This window comes from Nothoprocta perdicaria, unplaced genomic scaffold (genome assembly GCF_003342845.1).
Source record: "Nothoprocta perdicaria isolate Ctin4 unplaced genomic scaffold, notPer1 scaffold_440, whole genome shotgun sequence".
In the NCBI taxonomy this organism is placed as follows: domain Eukaryota; kingdom Metazoa; phylum Chordata; class Aves; order Tinamiformes; family Tinamidae; genus Nothoprocta; species Nothoprocta perdicaria.
Genome location: NW_020455689.1, coordinates 200179 through 206313, shown reverse-complemented (window position 1 = coordinate 206313; position 6135 = coordinate 200179). Strand labels below are relative to the sequence as shown.

General features: G+C 50.9%; 1 pseudogene; it reads left to right on the top strand.

Annotated features, from left to right (window-relative positions):
* Positions 1-6135, top strand: part of LOC112953390 — a 9193-nt pseudogene that overhangs the window by 584 nt on the left and 2474 nt on the right.

The window sequence follows — 6135 nt, the reverse complement described above, 5'->3', positions numbered from 1 at the left end:
TGGAAAAGAAAAAAAATGCATAGAAGGTTAGACATGTTCGAGAAAAACAACCTGCAACATCCATCCACACAAGTATCCCAGCCACCAACACACACTCTAGCTTCCTGCTTTAATGGGCAGACACCACCAGATTTGCAAAGAGCACCTGCTAACAGGCTCACTGAGCACCTCCAAAAACCGTCCTGCCTAGAAAACCCAGCTCCAGGACCCAGCTCCATGCAGATACATTCAATAACAAAAGCAGCCAACACACAACTGCTCTCCAAAGCCAGGCATCACYCCTACTATTAGAACCACCTGCTGCCAGCATTTACTACTGAAAACGGTATGGCCATGATGAGGAACACCCCAAAATAACCAAAGATGAATCAATCAAACAAAAATCAGTATAAGTCTAACCTAAACCCTAACCTGACCCTAACCCTAAAGCCTAATCCTCCAAGACTCCAAGACAAAAAGCGTAACAATGCTGCTCAGTTCTTGTCTGGGAAGAGGCATCATTCCTCTGCTGACCTGCAGTTCTGCTCATCACTCTCCAAAAATCACAGGACCTTGACTCCTGAGGCACCAAGAGTGATGTGCCTGCAAAAAGGACACCACAGTCACAGACCACACGCAGGTAATGGTTTATGCCATCCATAATGGTGATGTCGGTGCCATCCATGACAGGGACATTGGTGCCATTTAYGATGGGGACGTCGGTGCCATCCACGACACACTCGCAGCCGTGTCACTCTCATCGCGGGAGCAGCCCAGGACCCTGCAGCCTCTGGTGGCACCTYCGCCTGCTGYGCACGGGGATGAGGGAGCGATGTCGCTCGTGCTGTCCSCAAATGCAGCTCCCCACGATGGCTGGGACCCCCCTGGCCCCTCGCCACGTGCCACCCACCATGAGCAGGCACCAGACACGAACCCACTGCAGGGGCGGCAGCAGCACCCGGCACCACCCCCTGGGAACTCCCCGTGCAGCCCCCCTGCGCAGCCTCCCCTGGAGCAACAACCCCAAGCATCCCGGTGCCCCYCCTCTCCCCCCAGTGCAATAACCATGAACCCCCCAGTGCCCCTCCAAGAACTCCCTATCCCACACAACCCCCTGTAACAAGTGGGATCCCCTCCCTGCTGCAGTCTCCCCACTGCAAGAACTAGAAGGGCCACGATCCCACCATGATTCCTGATACTCGCTGGGATGGCTCTCACGTCTCCAACCAGCCCGTGGGGGCTTCGTGCTTTTCAGGAAGGCCAGGCCAGGCTGGCAACCTGCTGGAGCTGCTCTTTACGTGCAGGAGGGACTGGAATGTGTGGAGATTGGGCTGCAATCCCTGCCCATGGACCCCATGTGTCCCTGCCTCAGCAGGGCCAACATACAGGACCATCCCTGCAGGTCCCTTCCCATCCCAACCACACCGTGACACTGCCATCAGAGCTATTTGTCCTGCGCTGCCTTTGCTTGGTTATCCACGTTCTCAGCATGCTTGGCTCAGCAGCGCACTGGCCTCTGGCAACACAGACCCTTCCTCCCAGGGCTTCTTGGAGCCATTGGACACATGGGGCAGAGGTGGASGACTGGGTTGGCTCCTGCCAGGTGAGTCTTCCCTGTGACTGGCATGGGATTCCTCTGAGGGGATGGGGACAATCACAATGGGACCTCTCCTCATGAGACATTCACTGCCCCCGCTGCCTATGGACAGCAGGGGAACATCACATCCAAGTTTGATCCTCACGATTAGTCCAATGTCCTGGAAATGCAAATTTCTCTCCATGATTGATAAGTGGAGACACTGCAATGCATTAGATGGCATTAGATGGGAGGAATCCCATCCCAAACTACCAGAAGGCTCCACAGGAGATACTGATAGCTAGAAACACAGAGCACTCCAGGAGCTCAGGAGCGGCAGCAGGAAAATCCCTGCAACCCACCCGCCTGCTCTTCCTCCTCTCTGGAAAAAAATAACTCCCCTCTCCTGGAAAAAGCACCAAAGGTTTTTCCCTACTTTTGTAGAGAAGTAGAGGCAGGTCTGGGATCCTCGAGAGCTTCATGGCCCACATGATGGCACAGGAGCTCTGTGGCTTTCCCATTGCCACATGTCTTGCTTAAATGGGCAGTTTCTAACATCTCCTTTGCAGCACACTAGCTAGACATTGTCAAGCTGCAGGATTGAGAGTCCTCCTGTTCCTCTCTTTCTGCTCAAAGCCCCAGGTGCTGGTCAGCACTGCAGTCCATTTAAAGTTTGCTCTGTCTTTTCAGGAAAGCTTTCCCTTGCGGCCAGTGAACCTCAGCATTGGCATCTTGGACTTAGCCCACAGTCAAAGAGTGTCATTATTTTTTATGGAACTATTTCATGCTTTACTTTTCTTTCTTTGCAACGGATAAAAATATCCCTGTCTACTTTCAACTAGTTCTCTAAGGAAAACAGTTGAGAGTTGGGCAAATTAACTGTGCCCTCTGATGCTGCCTTCAGAGGAATAGAGAAGCTTCTAAGAGGAGTGTTGGAAGTCCCAGGTGGCTGAGGAGAGAAATAACAGGTTGGGGAGGCGCAGGGAAGAGTGTCCATACAGGGCCTGAGCTCTGGGACCTGCTGTTTCTGCATGTTCATACTTCATTGGGAGTCACTCTGGATTAATACGGATTGGAGGATGTTGCTGTCACTTATTCTGAAAGCTAAATATTAGCAAAAACAATAAAAGCCTGTAAAGGCAGAAATTCTTGTGTAATATGGTTGTTTCCACGTTTCAGCTACGCTCCTGAAACCTCTCCAATTAGCCATGCAAGCCTTGGTGAAAATTACAGGGAGAGACAAGGTTGGTCAGAGCTTTTTGCCTTTTAACGAGCCCCATGGTGAATTTGGTGCTGCAAAGAGACTGAACAAAACGTTCAAGAATTCAAGGTCAGAAGCAATCTTCATGTTCTGTAGAACCTTAATGGTTCCCACTGATAATTGTCAGTAACAAAGACTCCCTAGGGGTTGATTAGAGGAGAAAACTGTAATCACTGATAACAGGTAGGCAGAGGAAATGTGCAGGTGGCTCTGATGCTGCGTTGACCCTTCATGTGTTTTATGAGGCCCAATGTCCCAGCTCGGCCAGTGAGCTTCTTGGAAGACAGATCCTTCTTCCACATGTTTCCCAGGTCCTCCTGGGGATGGTGTGTGGGTTGGGGTGCGCAATGCACAGTGCAGAACAATGATATGATCCCTTCCAGTATGTGAGCAAGGGAACAATGAGGCCTTAGTGTCTCCTATGAGGCGTCGGTGGCCAATTCACCAGAGCCAAGAGGATGCCAACCTCCTTTGGGGTGCTTGGGCTTTGGCAGTACCCTTGGCTGTTTCCAGCAGAGTCTATCCTGTGCTGACTCCTGCCTGCGGCTGTGCCCGTGCAGCCTGCCCCCTCACTTGGCTCTCGCTCGGGATCTCCTTCCCTGCCCTGATATCTCTCCAACCTCACAGGCTGTTCCTTGTGACACAAAGTSAAGGCATGATCCTGGCCTCCTGATGGRTGGCCTGGTGCAACACAGGATTAGCTTTCAAGTGGCATTTCCTCATCCTAATGTCCAATCTGAAATTCCCAATTTTGGGAGATTTTTTGGGATCTTCTCTTTTATACAGAGTTGTCACGAGAGGTGCCACTTGCTCAAGAGTAAGTAGACACTATTCCTACTGTGTCACTGGATCAAATCTCCTTCACTCAGTTCACGGTACCCATGACATGGTCTCCCCACCAAATACATGAGGAAATTTGACACCTCCACTTACACTACTCCCAAGTGCAGGACTGACTGCTCTGGAGCCCAAGCACAGACATAGAGTACACTCAGCCAGCACAAACCAGAGGTCAGACAAGGGAGCTGAACAAGGGAAAACAGAGAGGCCATGTGAGGGGTTTTATGAAGAGCAGAATGAGTCTTGCTCAGAGAAGCCCTTTCTAACTTGTTGATGCTTTTTCCTCATTGGATAGTGCTGTGGTCCAATGACACCTCCCTCAACGAGTTCCTYCTCCTGCCCTTCATGGACATGCAGGAGCTGCAGCTCTTGCTGGGAATCTGTCTAGCCGCTCTCCTGGCCTCATCATCACAGTTGTAGCCTGTGATCATCGCCTCCACACCCCCATGTACTTCTTCCTCCTCAACCTCTCCTTCGTCGACCCAGGCTCCATCTCCACCACTGTCCCCAAATCCATGGCCAATTCCCTCTGGAACACCATGGCCATTTCCTACTTGCAAAGTGTTGTACAGGTCTTTCAGTTTGTCTTTTTCAAGGCAGCAGAGTATTCTCTTCTCACAGTCATGGCCTATGACCGCTATGTTGCCATCTGCAGACCCCTGCACTATGGGATCCTCATGAGCAACAGAGCTTGTGTCAAAGTGACAGCAGCTGCCTGGGCCACTAGTTTTCTCAGTGCTCTCTTGTACACTGGGAACACATTTTCCATACCACTCTGCCCAGGCAATGTGGTGGTGCAGTTCTGCTGTGAAATCCCCCAGATCCTCAAGCTCTCCTGCTCCTACCTCAGAAAAGCTGGGGTTTTTGTAATTACTCTTTGTTTAATTTGGGGGTGTTTTGTTTTCATTCTGCTGTCCTATGTTCAGATCTTCAGAGCAGTGCAGAGGAACTCTTCTGAGCAGGACTGGCACAAAGCCTTTTCCATGTGCCTCACACACCTCGCCATGCTCTCTCTGTTTGTAAGCACTGCAGTGTTTGCCTACCTGAAGCCCCCCTCCATCTCCACCACAGCTCTGGATCTGGTTGTAGCTGTTCTTTACTCAGTTCTGCCTCCAGTAGTGAACTCTGTCATCTATAGCATGAGGCACAGGGAATTTAGGGATGCACTGAACAAGATAATTCATAATATTTCAGCAGCAATAAGCTACCCATCCCTCTACTCAAGTAATATCCAATTCCTCTCAGACGACTCCCGTAATTTGGGCATTCTTGCTGCAGCAGTGAGGTTTATGAATAAGTTTCAGAATTTATCTCACTTCTCCAGAGAAGTCAACCATATATTTATGACTCAGATATCTTCTTTAAATGTGTCTATCAGTGTCAGAGTATTAGAGTCACCCTCTAATAAAAGGGTTTGTTTTCACTGCAGCTTGCCAGTTGAGCTCATATTCCAAAGCTGGTGCCAAGAATATCCTCAAGGACTTTCAGCCTGAAAGGCGCTTGTTGCTTTTCCGGGGTTCTTCATGGGCTGAAGGCAATGAGCACATGGGGTGATGTGTTAGGGAAAAAGGATTGGATTCAGTTCTCAGTTGTGTGTACTCAGTGCCCTCAACACTGATGAATGGTCAAGTAGTATCTACCTGGCACTATCTCCCATATGGTGGCAGATGTCCACAGTGGGGACCTTGCAGGCACAGGGAAGGAAGGTGCAAGAGTCGTTCATAATACCTTGTACCTGAAACCATGGTCTGGAGCTAGGGACACCTGAAGACAGTCTGAGCCATTTGAAATGTCCTGTGAGTGCTCAGAGCATCATTCAAAGACACAACCCATTGATATGGTGTTCCCAGGTACACTGATGTCTGTACACCTGGGTCTGTGTCCAACCCCAACCACCACAACCACTGCAGAGTCACTCTGTGACACCAGAGCACCCCAGCCCACTCAATCTGCAGAGCAGCAGCAGCATCTCAGGGTCCTGCAGGGAGCACMAGGAGGCTCCAGGAACTTCCAGACAGGCCATCCCTGAGGAATCAACCTGGGGAAGGGCTCTCGGGAGCAGGAATATCTCTGGAGAAGAAGGAAGGAACAATTGTGCTCTTAGAAAGAGGAATAAATTGGGAAAAGAAGTGTGTTTCTCTGCATGTCTACCAAAGGCAGGTGGCTGTGTCCCTGGGGYAGCAGGAGCTGCCAGAGGAGCCCCAGGCCAGGGACCCTTTTGCAGTGCTGGCGAGAGGGGCTGGCATGGGGGGCTGTGGGCAGCCCAGGATAGGGAATCTCTGGGATGCAGGAACAAGAGATAGAGTGTCACTGTCCTCTSTGTCCTTGTGCCACTGGGTCCAGTCCCAACTTAGAGTGTGATGGGGCACCTGACACACACAGCCCTGTCCCCTGGAACTGCTGTTCCCATGGTAGTGCATGGGCTGTGGGGTGTCCAACAYTGGACATGGGGGACATTGTTTGGACACATGGGCCTGTG